General features: G+C 43.9%; 1 non-coding gene across 1 annotated transcript; it reads left to right on the top strand.

Moving 5' to 3' along the window:
* The first annotated feature begins 17,415 nt into the window (after window positions 1–17,415).
* Window positions 17,416–17,488, top strand: trnak-cuu (transfer RNA lysine (anticodon CUU)). Its single transcript has one exon. It is a non-coding gene; the product is annotated as a tRNA-Lys (tRNA).
* The last annotated feature ends 6,195 nt before the right edge of the window (window positions 17,489–23,683 follow it).

Genomic DNA, 23,683 nt, shown 5'->3' with positions numbered 1-23,683 from the left:
TCAAACTTAAATCAGGTCACAGCTCGCTTTATATCTTCTGTCCTTTGCGCCACCTGATAATGGAACAGACTGAAAAATCAATCTTTACGACATGAAAAATGATGTTTTGTTGGCAGTGAAAACCTATTTACTCCTTTAAAGCCCTGCGCTCTCACATGCCTGAGCTTTATGCTCCATAGATCAAACCCACCTCTTCTCCCAGCTTTTGCTTCCTCCACAATCAGTAGCCATTCATTACTTGCCTCCTTCCATTTCATTGTCACTTGCCTGCGGTATTACCTTCATCTAACATTCACTTTCATGTGCTTACGTGGTTAAGTTCTCTCTGCTACCACCGCGGTTCATGAGGACACATGTCCCATTCACACCAATGTATGACTAGTCGATACATGTAGATCTGTGTGACCGCTTGACAGATAAGTGCTGTGAAAGCAGGACTGGACTTTAGAAGGACAGCGGCCAGATTGTTCACGAAATTTCATTGAAGAATCTTGTGATATCTTGTTAACTGAAGAACTGGGTTTTGATTTGATGCTGGTTGGTGTTTTTCCCAAAACTGTTGCAGTGCCTGAGTGACGGGCAGCGCTTCAGAGCTGCCAATGAGGGTTTAAATGTGAGCCATTGGCCCGCTGTTACAGTGCCGTTAGATCGGAAGTGTTCCGTCTTAATCTTAACAGGTCCTTTGAAGTGTGCGATTGAAACAAATAGAGGATAAATGGAAAGAGCGCTAGTGGGTGAAAGCAGCGATTACAGGAGGTTGGCCATAATTGAAATGTTTTTGAATGCCCGTGGCGCGGGACCCTGTGTACTTTATGAAGAGTGGGAGCAGGAATTAAGTTTAACAGAAATAAAATGTACAGACTTGTTGCGAATCAGAAAGCTGCGCTGGTCTAAGATCGATAAAAGTTTGAAATTACATTCATTTCCAAAGGATAAAGTTAACCCTTTCTACCAGCTCCCTCATCATTTGCTTTTTCCGTTAATCATTCAAGCAGTGTAAGAACATAAGAACTTAAGAAATAGGAGCAGGAGTAGACCTTTCGGCCCTTCGAGCATGCACCGCCATTCAATGAGATCATGGCTGATCTTCTGCCTCAAATCCATTCACTGGCCCTATCGGCATATCCCTTGATGCCCTTACTAGTCAGAAATCTATCGACTTCTGATGTGAATATACCCAATGACTGAACCTACTCAGCCCTCTGGGGTAGAGAATTCCAAAGATTCACCACCCTCTGTGTGATGAAATGTCTTCTCATTTCAGTCCTAAATGGTCTACCATTTATCATGAGACTCTGGTACCAGGATCTAGAATCCCCAGCATAAGAACATAAGAACATAAGAAATAGGAGCAGGGGTAGGCCAATCGGCCCCTCGAGCCTGCTCCACCATTCAATAAGATCATGGCTGACCTGATCCTAACCTCAAATCTACTATCACTCTACAACCCACCCAAACCCATGTGATCTCCTGGGAGAGGCGACAAACCAGATAGAAAACCCAATGGCCAATTTGGGAGAAAAAATCTGGGAAATTCCTCTCCGACCCATCAAGGCGATCGAAACTCGTCCAGGAGATCACTCTGTCCCTATATTTTCTACAATACTTACATTCTGTAAAGGGTGCTCTCCACCCCAGCCAGGAACAGGAAAGAACCATCTCCTGAAATCTAACACAGAATTAGAGCACAAGAAGTAGGAGCAGAACCAGGCTACACGGCCCCTGGGCCCGCTCCACTACCAACAGGGTCATGACCGTTCCGAACCTAAACTCATGTCCAATTTCCTGCCCGCTTCTCGTAACCCCTAATTCCCTTTACTTCTAGGAAACTGTCTATTTCTGTTTTAAATTTATTTACTGATCTTGCTTCCACAGCTTTCTGGGGCAGAAAAGTCCACAGACCTACAACCCTCTGAGTGAAGAAGTTTCTCCTCATCTCAGTTTTGAAAGAGCAGCCCCTTATTATAAGATTATGCCCCCCAGTTCTAGTTTCACCCATCATTGGGAACATCCTCATCGCATCCACCAGATCAAGCCCCTTTACAATCTTATATGATTCAATAAGATCGCCCCTCATTCTTCTGAACTCCAATGAGCAGAGTCCCAATCAAGCCAACCTCTCCTCATATGTCCACCCCCTCATCCCCGGGATTAACTGAGTGAACCTTCTTTGTACTTACTCGAGAGCAAGTATGTCTTTACTTAAGTATGGACACCAAAACTGTATGCAGTATTCCAGGTGCGGTCTCAACAATACCTTGTACAATTTTAACAATACCTCCCTGTTATTATATTTTATCCCCCTAGCAATAAAAGCCTACATTCCATTAGCCTTCTTGATCACTTGCTGCACCTGCATACTAACTTTTTGGGTTTCGTGCACCAGGACCCCCAGATTCCTTTGTACTACTGTACTTTCCAGTTTCTTGCCATTAAGATAATAACTTGCTCTATGATTTTTCCTGCCAAAGTGCATAACCTCACACTTTCCAGTATTGTATTCCATCTGCCAAATCTCTGCCCACTTACTTAGCCTGTCTATGTCCCTTTGCAGGTTTTTTATGTCCTCCTCACTCACTACTTTCCCTCCCATCTTTGTATCATCTGCAAACTTTGATACGTTACACTCGGTCCCCTCCTCCAAATCGTTAATATAGATTGTAAAGAGTTGGGGACCCAGCACTGACCCCTGCGGAACACCATTAGTTACTGATTGCCAGTCTGAGAATGAACCATTTATCCCAACTCTATGCTTTCTGCTGGATAGCCAATCCTCCACCATGCCAGAATATTACCCCCAATCCCATGATTTTTTATCTTGAGTAATAATCTTTTGTGTGGCACCTTGTCAAATGCATTTGGAAGTCTAAATACACTACGTCAACCGATTCCCCTTTATCAACCCTTCATGTTACTTCCTCAAAGAACTCAAGCATATTTGTCAGACATGACTTCCCTTCATAAAACCATGCTGATTTTGTCCTATTAAATTATGTTTATCCAAATGTCCCGTTACTGTCTCCTTAATAATGGACTCTAAAATTTTACCAACCACAGATGTTAGGCTAACAGGTCTATAGTTTCCAGCCTTCTGCCTACTACCCTTTTTAAATAATGGTGTTACATTAGCAGTTTTCCAATCTGCCGGGTCCTATGCTGAGTCCAGGGAGTTTTGGAAAATTATTACCAATGCATTCACAATCCCTACCGCCACTTCCCTCAAGACCCTAGGATGTAAGCCATCAGGTCCAGGGGATTTATCCGCCTTGAGTTCCATTATTTTACATTGTACCACTTCCTCAGTGATTTTAATCGTATTTAGCTCCTCACCTCCAACAGCCCCCAGTTTGTCCAGTGTTGGGATATTCTTAGTGTCCTCTACCGTAAAGGCTGATACAAAACATTTGTTCAGCGTTTTTGCCATCTCCATGTTTCCCACCATTAATTTCCAGGTCTCATCCTCCATGGGACCAACATTTACTTTAGCCACCCTTTTTCTTTTTATATAACTATAGAAACTTTAACTGTCTGTTTTTATATTTTTTGCTAATTTACTTTTATAATCTATCTTCCCTTTCTTAATCAATCTTTTAGTTATTTTTGCTGTCTTTTAAAGACTTCCCAATCTTCTGTCCACCCACTAGATTTGGCTACCTTATATGCCCTTGTTTTTAGTCGTATACTATCCTTAATTAATTTATTAGCCACGGATGGCTATATTTTCTTTTACACCCTTTTTTCCTCAGTGGAATATATATTTTTTGGAAGTTGTAAAATAACTCCTTAAATGTACAGCACTGATGACGTACCGTCTTACACTTTAATCTATTTTCCCAGTCCACTCTAATCAATTCCGCTCTCATACCTTCATAGTCTCCATTATTCAAGCTCAGCACGCTTGTTTGAGATCCAACCTTCTCACCCTCTGATTGAATATGGAATTCAACCATGTTATGGTCACTCATTCCAAGGGGATCCTTTACTAGGACATTTTTAATTAATCCTGTCTCATTACACAGGACCAAATCTAAGTTTGCTTGCCCCCTGGTCGGTTCAGTTACATACTGCTCAAGAAACCCATCCCTAATACACTCAATGAACTCATCCTGAAGGCTGCCCTTCCCAATTTCATTTGTCCAGTTAACATGATAGTTAAAATCCCCCATAATTATAGCTGTTCCCTTATTACAAGCCTCAACTATTTCCTGATTAATACGCCGTCCAACAGAGTTGCAACTGTTTGGAGGCCTATAGACTACGCCCACTCGTGTTTTTCCCCCTTATTAGTCCTTATCTCCACCCAAACTGTTTTGCTATCCTGATCCTTTGACCCAATATAATTTCTCTGTATTACATTGATTCCTTCCTTTATTAACATATCCACCCTCCTCCCCTTCCTTCCTGCCTGTCCTTCCTGATTGTTAAATAACCTGGTATGTTTAATTCCCAGTCATGGTCGTGCTGCAGCCATGTTTCTGTAATGGCCACAAGATCATACCCATATGTAGTTATTTGTTTCGTTAACTCATCCATTTTGTTAAGAATGCTACATGCATTCAGATAGTGAACTTTCAAATATGTTTTATGACACTTTGTTCCTGCTTTTTCCCCTTTTAACACTTCACCTTTTACTCCATACCTTCTGTCCCTTCCTGGCACGCTCTGTTTCTTAATTCTCCCACTGCTACCTAAGCCTGTGACCTTCTCTGTTGTTATTTTTATTATTTGCTCTCTAGAAATCTCCCGTCCACTAATTATTTTAAAGCCTTCTCGACAGCCCTCGTCATATGATTCGCCAGGATTCTAGTCCCAGCGCTGGCCAAGTGAAGTCCGTCCCAACAGAACAGCTCCCTCCTGTCCCAGTACAGGTGCCAGTGTCCCAAGAAGCAAAACCCATTTCTCCCACACCAAGCTTTGAGCCACGCATTTAACTCTTTAATTTTATTTATCCTAGCCAAATTCGCTCGTGGCTCAGGTAATAATCCAGAGATAATTACCCTTGAGGTTCTGTTTTTTAATTTGACCCCTAGCTGTTCATACTCCTTTAAGAGAACCTTCTTCCTTGTCATATCTACGTCGTTCGTACCAACATGGGCCATGACAACTGGATCCTCCCCCTCCCACTCCAAGTTTCTTTCCAGCCCAGAAGAGACGTCCTTAACCCTGGCACCGGGCAGGCAGCACAGCCTTCGTGACTCCTGCTCTCGACTGCAGAGAACCCTATCTATCCCCCTAACGATACTATCCCCTACCACTACAACATTTCTTTTTACTCCCCCTACTTGAATGGCCACCTGTTCCACGGTGCTGTGGCAAGGTTGCTCATCCTCCCTGCAGTCCCCACTCCTGCCCCACAGGGAGTAAGAATCTCGAACCTGTTTGACAAGAGCAAGGGCTGTGGCTTCTTCAACACTACCTCCTGGAACCCCGTACCTGCCTCACTCGTAGTCACACCGTCCTGTCCCTGACCACGGACTGCATCTGAATTAATTCATTTCATAGGTGTGACCACTTCCTGAACCATAGAGTCCAGGAACTTCTCCCCCTCCCTGATGTGTCGCAGCGTCTGAAGCTCAGTCTCAAGCACCTCAATACGGAGCCGGAGTTCCTCGAGCAGCAAACACTTGTCGCAAATGTAATCACCGTGAGCCTCAATGGGGTCCACCGGCTCCCACATTTCACAACAGTAACACATCACCTGCTCCATTCTATGTAATTAATTAAATTTCTTATTATTAGTTATGAGGACCCTCTGCCGAGATATAGATGATAATATCACACCACTAATTAATAGGACTTACCAACTTATAAGTATAAAAGAGAAGAAAAACCTAGCAACCAGATGATCACCAAACTCCCTTTTGAATGCTGTCTGTGGTGCCTATTAGTTGAGTCGTCTCCATACTCTGCTTCCGCAGTGCTGTCTAAGCCTGGGAGTGGGGAGCAAAATAGAGCAAAAACACCCCCTCACCTCCCACTTGCTCGAACTTTCCCACTTACCAAACTCTTCCACTCAATGCACCGCACTCTGTGCAGCCGCACTAGTCCCGCCCCTATTTATACCCGGATTCTACTTCCGGTTTTAAACTCCCCAACAGCTTAATTTACACTTAAAAATTAAACTTACTTCGAATAATTAACTTATTCACTCACTAAAATTCAGTAAACACACTTAAATAACGTTCCTCCCACTTACCAAATTCTTCCACTCAATGCACCGCACTCTCATTGGGAAACATTCACCCAGCATCCACCATATCAAGCTGTGTAATAATTTTGCATGCTTCAGTGAGATCCCCTCTCATTCCTCTGAATTCAAGAGAATACGGGCCTAGCTTACTCAATTTCTTCTCATACGACAGTCCCACCATCCCAGGAATCAATCTCGTGAACATGCGTTGCACCCCCTCTATGTCAAGTATATCCTTCCATAGGAAAGGAGGCCAAAATTGTACATAGTACTCCAGGTGTGGCCTCACCAAGGCCCTATATAATTGGAGTAAGTCTTCTTTACTCCTGTACTCAAATCTTCTTGTAATGAAAGCTGACATACCAATTGCCTTCCTAATGCTGCACATTCACTTTCAGTGACTCATATACAAGGACCCCAGGTCCCTTTGATCATCTGCATTCCCCAATTTTTCACCATTTAGGAAGTACTCTGCCTTTCTTTGTTTTTTCTACCATAGTGTATAAATTCACATTTATGCACATTATATTCCATCTGCCATGTTCTCGCCCGCTCACTGAGCCTGTCGAGAACCCCTTGAAGCCTCTTCACATCATTTTCACAACTGACAGTGCGACCTAGCTTGGTATCATCAGCAAATTTGGAAATGTCACATTTAGTCCCCACCCAAATCATTGATATAGATTGTGAATAGCTGGGGCACAAGCACTGATAATTGTGGTACCCCACTAGTAACAGCCTGCCATCCTGAAAAAGACCCGTTATCCCTGCTCTTTGTTTTCTGTCTGTTAACCAGTGTAAAGCCCGTGTAGATTGGAGTTCGCTCTCAGCTTATCCCATCGATGTGAAAATGAAACACAAGGAGGCGAGGATTGCCCCGAACAGCAGAGTTGGACACTGACACTGTTTCTATCGCTGCAGGAGTTGTTCTGTTCCTCTAAAGATCCCCTCACCATTAAAACGCCTGTTTTAACTCACAGGCCTTAATGGGCGGTTTTATTATATGTTGGAGAGCTTTCATCAAATAAATATTAATAAATCTGCAAATAGACGAGGCTAGGACTGGAACTGATACGATGTCGATCAGAGAGTTAACATCAAAGTCAGGCTCATTTTCCAATGAGGCAGGAAACCGCAAACATGGAGGAAGGGAATGAAGCTAGGCGGGAAGGAAGGGAGGAAGGAGGAAGGTGTTGTCGATTCGATCTTCTTTCCATTAGAGCTGGGTGAAATATTAGGTTGAGAATGTGGGAGAATTCTACCAAACAGGGAGATAAAAGTTTGTCTAACTTGGGGACTGTAACATTTTCAGGCTACGTATCTTCCAACTGGATTAATTGTCCTGAGACGTTAATCTCTCACCAACCTCGAAATAACATTATTATCCAAAAGGAGTCCAACTTTAAAGAATAAAATTGCCGTTTTCTTGCGATGTACTGAACACAGGCTGATTTTCTGGCAGTTTTAAATGAAGACATGTGGAATGTCTCGAGGCCGAGGAAAGTGGTTCTATTAAAATGTTTGGGCGCGTCAGGGATTTGAACCCGTCACCTCTTGCATTTTAATTGATGTGAATTACCCAAAACGTGAAACACCCCCCCAGAGCAAAGAGCCGCTAACACAGCCCAAACTGTTTAATCTTGGCAATGATAATTTTGCACACATCTATTTTAGATTAGCGACAGCGTTAAATCTCATATATTGCTCAAATGCATAAATGTGTGAATATGACATTAAAAGTTTTTCAATACAGTGGGGGGATTTAAAACAGATTCGGGGCCGGTGGGTTCCAAGGTGGTCTTACTTGTGGCTGTCTTGCCTCCCTCTCCCCTTCCTCCCACACGCTGTCGTTTTTTAAACCTTGTTTTAAATCTGCTGCTCTGGACCAGTGCATTCCACAGTCTCACAACCCTTTCTACAAATACCCTTTCAGTGCTTGACTTCTCTGTTTATTAGTTATGAATCACCTTGAGGTGCAATGGTGGCGTTTGTGACGTCAAATTAAAGGCGGCCTATTGAAAACACGTTGGGGTCACAGTTTCTTTTGCACAGAATTGAACCTGAATCTTTCAAGGTGGAATATTGTATCTGCTGCATCAAAATAAACAATATCTTGTTATAAATGTTGGCTCATTAGTTCCCCAGTGTCAGAGGAAGAATTGTCTGATCCCCTCATTTATTTCATATAAGACACAAACACTGGGTAATCATTCAGAATCACCTCACAGATTGACACTGAGATAAATTGAGCGGGAGGTACAGACAGCAATGGGACACATGGCGGAATAGACAAGAGAGCAGGAGAAATACTAAATGGCCTGAGAGTCCAGAAGAGAGTGACCGGTAGCTGATAGACATCAGTGAGTGGAGGTAAGAATTTGCGTTAGCATTCGGCCCTGTGGCTTAGCTGGTCAAAGCATCTGTTTAAGTAAATAATAATGGATCCTGGGGTCGACTCCCAACGGGGCCTTCAATTTTTATGAATTTCTAGGGGTGAGTTTCTTTTTGTGTGAAAATGTTAAAATTATATTAATTTTAACTGCGTCTGCATTACTTCCCATTCTGGATGACGGCTCCAGTCACTGCGGCACTTGTTTGAATTTCACTGCTTCCTAATTTCTGGCGGTGCTGATTTTGCCCTCTTCACCAAAACGCCATCTTTTCTAAGCAGTGCCGTGCCTTACTTTGTTCTGGTCAGAGCAGAGCTCCAGTAGTTGATGTGGCACGGTGATCGTATAGTGGTTAGTACTCTGCGTTGTGGCCGCAGCAATCTCTGTCGGAATCCGAGTCAGAGCAGATTTTTCTTCCTTCCACAATCAATAGCCATCCTTTACTTCCCTCCTTCAATTTCATTGTAACTTTCCTGAGGTATTACCTTAATCTATCACTTACTTTCATCTACTTGAACTGTTAAGTGTTTTCTGCTACCGCCGCTGTTCCTGGGGCACATGTGCCATTCACCCCAATCTGAGTTGGTGCTTTGAAACCAGTCAATACATTTAGATCTGCGGGACCTCTCGACAGACAAGCTCTGTGAATGCAGGGTCGGCCTTTGGAACCAAAGCAGCCCGATTGTACAAGAAATTTCCTTGGGAAATGAAGTGCACTGGGGAGGCTAACTGAAGAATTGGGTTTGTTCACCTGGTAGTTGGCGCTTTTCCCTAAACAGTTGAGGAGCGGGAGCAAGGGGAATCGCTACATAGCTGTCGTTGAAGGGTAAAATATGCAATTTTGGCAAACTTGTTGACAAAAAGGAAAATGGACACTCAGGAGTTATCAAGGAGAGTAAGAGACACTCCGGATGTAACAGACAGGGTAAGGGACGCTCCGGATATACCAGACAGTTTAAGGGACGCTCCGGACTTAGCAGACAGCGTAAGGGAGGCTTCTGTTTTACCAAACAGGGTAAGGGACGCTCCGGATGTACCAGACACTGTCTGGTAAATTCCGAATTTACCAGACAGTGTATGGGACACTCCGGATATACCAGATAGGGTAAGGCACGGTCTAGACGAACAAAGCAGGATAAGGGACGCTCCAGATATATCAGGCAGGATAAGGGACGCTCCCGAAATATCAGATAGGGTAAGGGACGCTCCGGATGTACCAGACAGGGTAAGGGACACTCCGGATGTACCAGACAGGGTAAGGAATGCTACTGAGGTTCTGGAGCGGGTAAGGGACGCTCAGGGCCTATCAGACAGAGTAAGGGATGCTGAAGAGGTTTGGAGCGGGTAACGGACGCTCAGGGCCTGTCAGACAGAGTAAGGGACGCTCAAGAGGTATCAGAGAGGCTGATGGATGCAGAGTTATTACTTTCTACAGCAAACATTTTCTAAGTATCAATAAAAGCAAAAGTTGAATCCGAATGTAACAGCTGCTCTGCCGTGTCCCACGTGGGGGCAATGAGAAGGTAGAATGGGGCCGGTCTGGACATTTGCAGCGCTCAGAAATACATTTATAACTGACACAGATTCCGCACTCAATACATTAATAAATAATTCTGATACATCTAAATATATTTGTAATGAACAGAGGTGCAAAAACATTTACATCTAACACAATAGCAACTCACAAATACATTTGTATCTAATATGGACACACACAAATATACTTACAACCATCAGCCGTGATTGTTTGCTAAAAAATACTTTAATTGTTTGTCTTTAAAGCCACGATATTTACATGGCAGTCTGCATTGACCTTCCTCCAAAGCCGTTGGAGATTGATGGAGAATGATTTGGGTCCTGATCAATCATTTCTTAGGCGGATTAGAACAAGTTTTGAGCGCAAGTCCAATATTAGAAGTCGACGTTAAAGAGGGGCTCACGTTGGACCTTTCACAAATTTCAAACTACAATCCCCAAAGCGAGATTCATACACCTTGACTGAAGAGTCACTTTGTCTAGAATACAGGCCCAATCAACTGGTTATCAAACGTAAAATCAAATGGATTTGTCATGTATTGTCCATTGCATTTTGACTGACACGTGTGCCGACAATTCCATACCCATTCCAAGCCTTCTTTTTACTGTCGATGAATTGCCCGGAATGGGCTTGTAGAAGTGCTGGAATCGCAGTATAGCTCTTCCCACTGCCGCTTCCTCCAAATCTCCGCCCATGATTTTCACCAGTGCTAGGTTCCTCAGCTGTGTTACTGTTTAATTTGTTCTCAGCATTAACTGTGCTGATCCTTTAAGTTGTTCCACTGCACGGCATCTCCAAATTTATCGATTGCACCTCGAGGGCACTTTTCAGACGTAAACCTGCAACATCTGCCGGATAAAGATTCAATTTCAGCGGTTCCAACAACAATGAGTCGATCGATATCAACTCGACTAACTTCACCTACACGCTACAGATGCAAGTTTGTGCGCTCCTCTGCTTCAGTGATATCTTCTTTCGCAGCGATGGGCAGTTTACACTCTCTGAGGATGCATTGGCTGCTATCCGCCGGCAGCGGGCACTTGGAGAGAGCGGGGCCGGACACGCGGCCTGAAGATTGCTGCTGTCGCGGCCTCACTCACTCCGGGAGCTGGGGAACAGCAAACCAACTCATGGGTTTGTTGCCGCATCTGAAATGCGGCTCCAAACTCTTGCTATTGACCGAGTCAACGCTGCAGGATACTGTAATGATCTCTCACACTATCGGTATCTCTGTAGAGTTTTTTTTATTAATCTCTACCTACAAGAGATGATTGAACCACGGACCTGTTGTCCTTTAGATGGAAGTGATAACCGCTACACTTCAGAAGCCACTGCTCTTTAAATAATTGGAGAAACAGCTCAGAACAGCAATTGTCATCTACAAATAATCTTACCCTGCGATACGGATACAAATCCACCTCAAGGAGTTAACTTTAAGGAAACTGTTTATTCTATTACGTAAAACTCATTAGACTGTGTGAAACCTTTGTTGTAATCGTCATTAATCAACCGGTAACTCACATGGTTAACGAATCATGGGCAAAATTTTAAAACGTTTTTTGTGTTTTGGATGTGATGAATTTTCATCGGTTCTCATTTTGCAGGCTGTATTTTAGGAGTTGGATAAAAATGTTCAGTGCTTATGACACCAGGATCTGGTGCAGCCTTTGGTAAATTCACCAGCTCGCAAACACATGAGAGTAACTCCTGCTTCACTCTTTCATATAAACCCAGCCAATGCGCCTCAATTAAACAACATTGCACCCCTGCACGATTAGACAACCTGAAATGTGCAAGTAAATGAGCACGGATAAGTAGCACTAATCAAGCGCAGCTCTAGTGGCGCAATCGGTTAGTGCGCGGTACTTGTTTAACAATAACAGGCTCGGAGAAATGCCGAGGTTGTGAGTTCGAGCCTCATCTGGAGCAGCCGATGCTTTTTGCGGTGTGATATTTCGACCGGAGCAGAAGGTACAATTGGTGTTTCCGCAAACTATATGCTTGTTATCTGTTCCACATGGGCTCTTGGGTTACTCAGGCCAACCGTGTTACAATAAATAATAGGAGTTTTAAAGGATTCCTTCAGTGTTCCATATTGACAGGAGGGAAGGTGGGGCCAGTTTTAACTGTTAAACCAGCAACTATCAGGCAAAGAATAATGTGCAGGAAATAGATTCGATTTCAGCGCAGTGACTAAGCCTTTGGCACAAACGAGAAGTTGTGTAAACACACGGTTTATCTGTACATGTTTCTGACATCATGTTGAACACAAACAACGATTTACCTGAAAATGATGTTGAGAGTTACAAGGGTGGAAGTTACATACAGACAATCGCCCAAACAACATATCCACAATTAGGTTGTCGCTGACCTTCTTGTTATTGGGAGAATTTTGAGCAGATTCAGGAAACCAGTGCAGAGAAACCTAATGCAACTTTATACTAAAGTCAGCGGCTCGTTGGCCTTGGGATATGATTCTCGCAAGAGAATTTCACTGCTTAAAATGCGAGAGATCCCGGACGAATCCCCCCACATTTAGTTAAACCTCACCAACTCGGGCATCACAACTGGAATCGCCTTTCTTTAATAAAAGATGAACACACTGAATGATCCGGGAGTGTGAGCACACCCGGTTTAACCAGACACAGATTGATCCTTGACTGACCACGACCCCGCCCATTACAGACAGGCCTGATTATCATTGATTATGAAAACGATGGAAACATAAATCGGCCTGTTTCTATACGGGCGGCCGATTACGATGCGCAATTTTTCTAGGGCGCCAAGTTGAAGTTTTACTCCAATATCATTTTTCCCTTTACCTCCATTATTTCACTCCTGCCCAATGAACTGAGTTCAGGTGCCAGCCGTGGCTCAGCGGTAGCAAACTCAAGCCCCACTCCAGAGACTTGAGCACATAATCCAGGCTGACACTCCATTGCAGTACTGAGGGAGTGCTGCACTGTCGGTGGTGCCGTCTTTTTGGTATGACGTTCAACCGAGGCCTCAGATCCCATGAGAGTATGCCGAAAAGAAGGAGGATTTCTCCCCATTGTACTGCCCATTATTTATCTCTCAACTAAAGACACTAAAACAGAAAAGCTCCTCATTTAGTTTGATAAATATTTTTGAAATTACATTTCCTCCTAAACGAAAAAGTTATGTTTCTGCTCCATAATCTTTGTTCCCGCTTGTCTTTCATTTGGTGCCAATCGCAGAGGAAGGAAGACAGGTAGGGACGGTTCTCAATCTTTGATTCCTGCTCTACCTTCATTCAAGAACTCCAGTGGTCTGTTTTCATTTTAACAAGATGTGAAGAGTGCAGGGTCACAGGCCTGAATCACCAGTGTGATTTTGACAAGTTTGCGATTACAAAGCCTATTTTATGCAAAATTCAGCGAAATGCTCGGAATGTTTATCAGCATCAAATGTGTGAAGGAATAACGACGAGGATGGGATTACGAACCCACGTGTGCAGAGTACAATGGATTACACTGCGCTCAACCCTTCCCAGGGATATGGCGAGTAAGCAAGGACAGGGTACTGAATTTGGATGATCAGGCATGGTCTCATTAAATGGCGGAACAGGCTCCAGTGGCCGAATGGTCTACTTCTCCTCCTGTCTTCTATGTTTCTATTCACTGCTATTTGCATCTAAGCAAAAATACTCTGAAAGAAAGTCCACTTCACCGCTTGTCCTGCCCATGCACACAGATGTACAATGTTGAAAATGTATAATCAGCTCATGTAAGCAAAAGGCCTTCCGTTATCCTCAGGTGAGGAAATGTCAGAAATGGTCGGTTGGAAGCCAGATTCAGGACAGGGAAGAAAAACTTTCGCCCTGTCACTTAAATGACCGGAACAAGACGCGAACCTACAATCACCTGATAACTGAGCAAAGCGCGCACAATATCAGACCATAAGGCCACGCAGCCGCTGTTATTTCGATGCTCTTGTTATCGGGTGAATTGTGAGCAGATTCAGGGAAACCTAATGCAACTTCGAGCACAAAATCGGCGGCTCGTTGGTCTAGGGGTATGATACTCGCTCAGGGAATTTCGCTACTTAAAAATCCCGGACACCGCTAACCTTAACAACTAGGTCATCACAGCTAAAATCGCACTCCTGTTAAAAAGACTTATACAGTTGATGAACCATGAGTGCGCGCTCACCTAGTTTATTCATAGAGTCATAATGGCACAAATGGAGGCAATTCGGCCCATCGAGACAATGCTGGCTCTGTGGAACAATCAAGTCAGTACCATTCTCTCCCACTATTGCCGTATTCCTGCAAGTTTATTTCCCTTAAGTGCCTATACAGTCTCCCTTTGAAAACATTGAGTGAATTCGGCAGCGAATTCCAGGTCATCACCGCTCAGAGTGTAATTTTTTTTTCTTCACATCCCCCCTGTATCTCTTGCCCAAAATCTTAAATAACCTAGTCCTTGTACCATCAACTAGTGGGAAAAGCCGTTCCCCATCTCGCCTATCGAAACCTGTCATAATCTTGTACACTTCTATGAAATCACTCCTTAACCTCCTTTAATCTAATGAAAACAAATCCAGCTTCTCCAAGCTGTCCTTGTAGCTAAGAACCCCCATCCCCAGGACTTTTCTGGTAAATCTCCTCTGCACCCTCTCGAGGGCCTTCACATCCTTCCTAAAGTGTGGTGACCAGATTTGACGCAATTCTCCAGTTGTGGCCTAACCAGTGCTCTACAAAGACTCAGCATAACTTCTCTACTTTTGCACTCAATACCTCTATTTATGAAGCCCAAGTTCTCAAATGCTTTGCTAACCACTCTCTCAATATATCCTGCCACCTCCAGGGACCTATGCACATTAACTCCCAGGTCCCTCTGTCCCTGCACACTATATAAAACTGTGCCTTTAAGTGTATATTGCCTCTTCCTGTTCCTTCTGCCAAAAATGCATCACCTCACACTTCTCTGTTTTAAATCCCATCTGCAACTTGTCTGTCCATTCTGCTAGCCTTTTTATGTCCTGTTGTAGTCGGTTGGCATCATTATCAATGTTTGCCATACCCCCAGGTTTGGTGTCATCGGCAAATTTAGAAAATCTACTCTGTATTGCAATATACAGGTCATTTAGATATATATGAAAAAGGCAGTGGGCACAGCACTGACCCTTGGGGAAAAACAGTGTCTACCATTCTCCAATCTGAAATACAGCCATTTACCACAACTCACTGTTTTCTGTCCTTAAGCAAATTCCTTATCCAAGCTGCCACTTGTACTGCGGCACATCTGTACTCGTTCTAAATGTATTTTTTCTGTATATGTTTGTAATTATGTTACTTGTAAATAAATCATAAATCATAAATAAACGAAAATACAATTATAACACAGCAATACTTGCAGCGATGCTCTCCGGCCGCGCAGCACCTGCCGCTTGTAGCTACGATGGCCGGATGGAATAATACGTTGGGCTTGAAATCTACTCGGGTTTTCCAGCTCGCTGCGTTACTGTTTAAAGCTCCATTCAATGCTCGAATAAATAAGAGCTGGAGCTGCCGGGCTGCATTTACATGGATCGCCAGTGCTAATCTAACCCGCAACAGGGCAGAAAAGGATAAAGAAAGGCTGAATGAACATGTAGACCGGCACAGCTGGACATCCAGTAGATTGAATTTTCTGCCGAGCCGATGATGAGACTCCTTCTTGAAAATGGTACGTCAGTCCAGCTCAGAGGGGATTAAGCATCATGAAAGTGGGAAGGGACTGGGGCCACTTGTATAACAGGAAGTGTAGGGGGCAGTCTCCTTTCCTTGAAGAACATTCATGATTCAGTTGCAGAATTTGTTTGCACCAGTCGCCATTCGGCCCAAGGATGAGCCGAGCCGATCACGTGGAGCTGAAGCAATTCCTCCAGTCAGTTAATTCAGTGACATTTCAAAAACAAAAAGAAATCAGCGTCACTTTGTCAGCGACCGCGTCCCATAATGGTAAGGTGTTTAACTTCGGTGTGTTACATAATGTTTTGGAAAATTGCAGTTTCGTGTCTTCTCACGGTCGGTTTGCACACTGGGTTCCAACGTCCAACTGTTTCACACCCGACCATTTCTCGAAATCACTGATCTCATGTAACGGAAATACCTGAATTACTTTTGCTGACAGAAATTGACTGCACATTTTTAGCAGTGCGGATCTGGATGCACCGGCAGGGCTTGCGTTAAAGTGTTATCTTTTCCTCTTACATTAGGGGAGCGGAGGATTAGATGCGAGCTGCTGTTCTGCCAAGAGGTTTGGAAGGGGGAAAGGGCCGGGAGACGGGGGGAGTGAAAAGAGCAGTGACTCGCCCCCGGTCGATAGAGCAGAACGAGTGAAGATAAGAAGACCAGAACAGGCTGGAAACAAAGAACAAGTGAGGATCAGCCGGTGTGGAGACAAGCGAATGAATGGCAGGTTAGTCCAGTTGTTTAAAGTGCGGTGTTTATAGTTCTCAGGGTTGCATCCCACTTTGAGTCAGAGGGAGTTGTGCTAAGTTTATGTTCACAGAAGGAGAAAACACCGAAGGAGGCCATTTGGCCCATCGCACCTGTGCTGCCTCTTTGGTAGAGCTATTCAATTAGTTCCAATAACTTGAGCTTTTCTATTGCAATGTAAAGTTTTCTCTTCCAGTACTCATCCAATTCCCTTTGAAATTTATTACTGAATCTGCTTCCACCATTCTTTCAGGCATTGCATTCCAGATCACAACAACTCACCGTATGAAACAATGGTCCCTTATGTCGCCTCTGGATCTATTAACGATCAGCTTCAATCTGTCTGCTCTGGTTACCGACCCTTCTGCCACTGGAAACAGTTTCTCATTATTTACGGTAACAAAACCGGTCATGATTATGAACACCACTGTCAAATCTCCTCTTCTCCATCTCTGCCCGAAACAACCCTAGCGTCCCCAGTCTCTCCACATAACTGAAGTCCCTCAGCTCTGGAACCAATGCGTAAATCTTTTCTGTTTATTTCTTCCCTCTCATAAATAATTACAATGAAATGTTTGCAAGGAAAAGCACGAACAATAAAAAGGAGAGTCAAATAAATACTGAACAAAATGGGTGTGAATGGTTGGAAGGTGAAAAGAGCAGAACATCTGAGTTTTATTATCGATCAGTGAGAGGAATCCATCGCTCTCCCGGCCTTGTGTGGGTCAGTTTACTGATAAACCTGGGAATTGAGAGAAAGCTGGTTCATGGTTTGTAGAACAAGACGAGCACCTGGGACGGAGCCACCAGCTGCCGCTCTGTAATAACAGACAGAGAGGCTGAGCTTATGTGGGCCCAGCTTGCTCAGTCGGTAGAGCATGAGACTCTTAATCTCAGGGTCGTGGATTCGAGCCCCACGTTGGGCGAAGCATCTTTTATAATTTGTAGCTGATTTCACAGGCGATTTGCAGCTCTGAATTGCTGCAGAAAGTTCAGGGAGTGTTTGACACAAATGAAATTTAACAGCGGTATCAGAAAATCTCTCCCTGATTCTGGAAACTTATCCCTCTCTAGTATCCCGTTGCTAAACATTGAAGTTCATATAATTTCATCTGCAGCTCGGGGTTAGTCTGCTCTGTAAACTTTACAAAAAACCTTTCAGTGTATTTCACTCTGTGTCCAACCCTGTGAGGTCTCCCCTGGTGTGTCAGCTTTCTGTGATTATAAACGCTTCAGCAGATCATTAACATAACCTGATCTCCGAGATCTGGTTGTGTCCCATTCCCCTAAAGTGAGGAATGAACGAAGAGGCAATTCCACCCGGGGTTAGATTTTCTTCCAAAAGAGTGACACAAAGCTTCGTTAACGTTGGGCCATAAAGCTCAGTTGGGAGAGCGTTCGACTGAAGATCTTAAGGTCCCTTGTTTCGGCCGTTTTAATTATTTTGTGTCTTTCTTTAGTCTGATTCTCGAACTGAAGGATGTAAACTGAAGTTATTTAATCGCCACTGAAGGGTTTCGTTGAAGTAGAGAGAAATCAAAGATGGGAAATATTTAAATTTCTGTATTTAGCTTTGATTTCTCTATCTCCTTCTGCCATTTTGTCTGTTTTTTGTCTCTTTCGGTGCCGAGTGAACATTGGATTCGATGCATTTGTCTTAAACTGATGCCTTTTCCACATCTCGGGACAGTCAGACACGCTCTGTCTGTCTGTTACTGCTTGTGACCATTAACGGGAACAGACCACGAGTTAAACATTTATCAGCAAACCGAAGAAAGACAAATAACCAGAAAGATGTGTTACTCTGCCCCAGTGCAAAGATGCAATGGATATCCTTCAAAGTAATTGCCCCAGACATTTTGCGTGGATATAATTTTGTAAAGTTTAGATTTTGCATGTTACGAATATTATAACAAACTGTAAAACAACAACCACTTGAATATATATTACCCCTTTCACAGAATCATAGAATGGAATGGTTACAGCATGGAAGAAGGCCATTCAGCCCGTCGAGGCCGTGCTGGCTCTCGGCAAGAACACTTCAGCTTGTCCCTGGCACCCGCCCATTCCCTTAACCCTGCAGTTTTTTCCTTCAGATAATTATCCAACTCCCTTTTGAAAGCCATGATTGAACTGCCTCCACCACCTTTTCAGGCCGTGAATTCCAGATCCGAACCACTTGCTGTGTAAAAATAGGTTGTGCTTCAGTCGCCTTTGGTTTGTTGCCAATCATATTCAATCTGTGTCCTCTGGTTCTCGACACTTCTGCCAATGGGAACAGATTATCTCTACTCTATCCAGACCCCTCATGATTTTGTAAACCTCTATCAGATCTTCTCTCAATCTTCTCTGCTCTAAGGAAAACAACCTGAGCTTCTCCAGTCTATCCACGTAACTGAAGTCCCTCATCCCAGGAACCATTCTCGTACATCTTTTTCTGCACCCCCTCTAAGGCCTTCACATCCTTCCTAAATTGTGGTGCCCAGAATTGGACACAATACTCCAGTTGGAGCCGAGCCAGTGTTTTATACAGGATCAGCATAATTTCCATGCTTTTGTAATCTATAGATCTATTCATGAAGCCCAGGATCCCTGTAAGCTTATTTGTTAACTGCTTTCTCAACCTGCCCTGCCGCCTTCAACGATTTGTGCACATATACCCCAGGTCTCTCTGTTCATGCATCTCCTTTATTATTGTACCCTTTAGTTTACGTTTCCTCTCCTCATTCTTTCCACCAATATGTTTCACTTCGCACTTTTCTCCATTAAATTTCACCTGCCACGTGTCCGCCCATTCCTCCAGACTGTCTATGACCACATGAACTCTATCACTATCCTCCTCACTGTTTACTGTACTTCCAAGTTTTGCATCAGCTGCAACTTTTGAAGCTGTGGACTGAACTCCCAGGCCCAAGTCATTAATATATATCAAGAAAAGCAGTGGTCCTAGAACCGACACTGGGGAGCAACACTGCATACATTCATCAAGTCTGAAAAGCAATAGTTCACCACAACTCTCTGTTTCCTCTGCTTAGCCAATTTCGTATTCATGCTGCCACTGTCAATTTTATTCCATGGGCTTTAACATTGTTGGCAAGCCTATTATGTGGCACATTGTTGAACACTTTTGGAAGTCCATAGGAATAGGGATACCTTACTACAGCTGTACAAGGTGCTGGTGAGACCGCATCTGGAGTATTGTGTACAGTTTTGGTCGCCCCATCTGCGGAAGGATGTTCTTGCCATGGAAAGAGTGCAACGGCGATTCACCAGGCTGATACCTGGAATGGCGGGAATGACCTACGAAGAGAGATTAAATAGTTTGGGCTTGTACTCACTGGAGTTTAGAAGATTGAGAGGGGATCTCATCGAAACATATAAAATTATGGCAGGCCTGGACAGGCTGAATTCAGAGAGAATGTTTCCAATGGCCGGGGAGCACAGAACCAGGGGCCACAGTCTAAAAATAGCGGGCAAATCATTTAAAACAGAGATGAGGAAGAATTTCTTCACTCAAAGAGTGGTGAGCCTGTGGAATTCCCTGCCACAGAGGGCTGTGAAGGCTAATTCAATAAATATTTTCAAGAGAGAATTGGATATATTTCTGAAGGCTAAGGGGATTAAGGGTTACGGAGAAAAGGCGGGGACGGGGTACTGAACTGGTAAGATCAGCTATGATCTCAGACGAAGATCAGCCATGATCTCATTGAATGGCGGAGCAGGCTCGAAGGGCCGAATGGCCTACTCCTGTTCCTATCTCTATGTTTCTATGTTTACACCACGTCAATCGCATTGCACTCATCAACCCTCTCTGTTACCTCATCAGAAAACTCTATCAAGTGGGTGAGAGTGTTATACTACAACCAGTGAGCGCAGCACATCCCTTCAACATTGTTCAGATATAAAATTTAAAAAATACTCTCTAACAGAAAACCTGAGAGTGTAATCAAAAGTAACAGATAAAAGCGCACTTAATTCTGAAAATAATTATTGCCCCAAAACTGGTAATTCACTCCTTCAAACACTGCCCTGATATAAATTCAGGACCACACACTGTGAAAGCTCAGTGATCCCGCCGTGATTCAAACAAACAGCATTATACTGCGAATGCAGATACACTGGCGTTCCACCACTAGATCCACAGTTTACAAGTGACACCGAATCCAGCGAAGGTAGACCAGTGTGGACCGCCACCCGGGCTCTCGGAGTGCGAAAAGCGGAAGCAGCAGCAGCCAGGCTTCCTGCTCTCTAATCCAGCCACTACCGGTGGAGAGCTGCCAGTCCCGGCTGGAGCCATGCCTGGGAGCAGCTGAAATCAGTGACTACAAGAGCAACTCAGATGCTGGGTATTCTGCCGCGATTGTCTCATCTCCTGACTCCCAAAAGCATTTCCACCATCTACAAGGCACAAGTCAGTTGTGTGATGGAATACTCTCCAATTGTTTGGATGAGTGCAGCTCCAACAACACTCAAGGAGCTCGACACCATACAGGACAAAGCAGCCCGCTTGATTGGCATCCCATTCACCAGCTTAAACATTCACTCCTTTCACCAGTGGTGTACCACGGTTGCAGTGTGTACCATCTACAAGATGCACTGCAGCAACTCGCCAAGTCTTTTTCAACAGCACCTGCCAAATCCAATAACTCTACCACCTAGAAGAGCAAGGGAAGCAGGCGCATGGGAACACCATCACTTCCAAGTTCCTCTCCAAGTCACACACCGGCTTGAGTTGGAAATTTATCATCGTTCCTTCATCGTCGCTGGGTTAAAATCCTGGAACTCCCTCTATAACAGCATTGTGGGAGTACCTTCATCACACAGACTGCAGCGGTTCAAGAAGGCGGCTCGCCATCGCCTTCTCAAGGACAATTAGGGATTGCAAGCGAGGCCCACTTTCCAGGAAGGAATAGAAAGAACAGTTTTTCCACGCATGATATTGCTTAATAAAGGGATTGTTGATGAAGTGCCTGTCTCACGAGTTGCTGCTTGACCTGATCAACGTTCCCTCCATTATCTTTTTTTTATTTTTAACTTTGCAGCCAGCATTTCTTCGGACAACAACAAAATCAACACCATTTTGTGGCAGCGGTGGGATTCGAACTCTTGCCCCCGAAAAGACTAGAGCCTGCATCCAGCACTTTAGACGGCGCGGCCACGCTACCACACCAGTGCTGGCTCAGTTCTGATACTGTTGACTGATAATTGAAAGCCGGCTCTCCTGTTGCTTTTGCATTGAGTCAAGGGCTTTGCATTGAGACAGAAGGAAATAAAAGAGCTTTCTGAGCTGTGTTCATGGAGCGCGGTGGTTGAGAGGTTAAGGCGGTGGGTTGCTAATCGTCTATGCTCTACTTGCGTTGTTTCGAATTGTACTATTATTGCATTTAAGACTAGATCTTTTTCCCGTTTTTCAACACATCCAAGACTCCTGTATCTGAGTCCTTTGCTTGCCCAATCCGCAGTGGGAAGTTTTAGCTCTGCTGCCTCACTCTATTTGCTCAAATCAGCAAAGTCCTCATTTCGGCCCCAACTGCTCCTTGCACGGAGGTGTTGAAATTGTAAGATATGAGTTACGTGAAGTGTAAATGAAAGTAGACAGTGATGTCCTGATAAAAGGGAAATTTAACTCTCTTCAGATGCTGCCTGAGCTGCTGAATATTTCCAGCATTTTCTGTTTTTAATTTTGTGCTTTCGCTGCAGCAGTTTACCCGACAACACAAAACTTGCCTCAAGGGTGCAGCTTCAGGCATAACGTTCCTGAGCTCTTCCCACACGCAAGATCGCGCTTAACTTTCCCACACACGCTGTAAAGTCAGCCGGTTCTGCCCACATTGTCCTGCGCCGCGACATTCCAAACACACTTTGCTCCTGGTATCAGGGAGTCTAAGAGTTTCTCAGAGGGGATTGCGAGAGCAATGGGATCTCAGAGGCTCTGAGAGAATTGAAGGGTTTCTGAGATAGTATCCCGTGGGTATGTGGGCTCCAAATGGATACCAGAGAGAGTAACGTACACTCAGAAGATATTGTAGAGGGAAAGGGAACTCAGGAGGTATCAGAGAGTTTAATGAGCGCTCGGGAGGTATGAGAGCGAGTAAGGGGTGCTCAGAATGTATCGAAGAGGGTAAGGGACGCTGAGGAGCTATCAGCGAGAGTAACCAATGGTCTGGAGAGATCAGAGTGGGTAATGAACACTCAGGTTTTATCAGAAAGATTGAGGAACGCTTAGGTGGTAGCGGCGAGGCTGGTGGAACAAGAGTTATTATCTTCTAAACATCACATTTTCTAAATATCAACATGGTTAATGAAAGCAAAGTTGAATCCGAATGTAACAGATGGTCTGCCATGTCCTAAGTGGCAACAATGATAAGGTAGAATGGAGTCAGACTGGACATTTGCAGCGCTCAGAATTACATTTATTACTGACACAGATCGCCCAAATAATACATTAAATAATTATACAGACACATCTAAGTGTATTAGTAACTAACAGAGACGCAAAATCATTTACATTCAACACATTAGCAACACGCAAATACATGTGTATCTAACATGGACACACCCAAATATATTTACAAGGATCACAGGTAATGATTGCTAAAAATGACTTTAATTGTGTGTCGTTAAAGCCCTGATGTAAATAAGGTAGTTTACATTAACCTTCTTCCAAAGTCACTGGAGATTGCTGTGGAATGATTTGGGTCCTATCTGATAATTTATGATGTGGAACTGCAAGGTTGAAGCACAATAGATTGATTCCACTGGCCCTGTTCTGCTGACTCCCAACACAATACATACTTACAACAAATAAAACAAACCTGCCTTGGATGGAAGTGGGCTTCGTTTTCTGGAAGGTATAAATCAACTGGGCCGAAAAATTACCTCCAGGAGATCCAGATAAAATCGTTCTGTATAAGTAAAGGACAAAATGTCAGAAGTGGGATTTGAATCCACGCCTACAAAGAAGAATGCTGATTTAAACACAATGAGCTTAGACCACTCGGCCATCAGACTTCCTGATGCTAAAAAGAATGTCCCTGCAGTTACACACTGAGGTAAACAAAACGTGAACTGTTGTTAGAGGGCCGAGTGACTAGGATACAAACCCCCCGAGATTTCAATGT

This window comes from Somniosus microcephalus, unplaced genomic scaffold, assembly GCF_052327205.1.
Source record: "Somniosus microcephalus isolate GS21.2 unplaced genomic scaffold, FLI_Smic_1.0 unresolved_chr1, whole genome shotgun sequence".
Lineage (NCBI taxonomy): Eukaryota > Metazoa > Chordata > Chondrichthyes > Squaliformes > Somniosidae > Somniosus > Somniosus microcephalus.
This window is presented reverse-complemented; position numbering and strand designations above follow the sequence as displayed.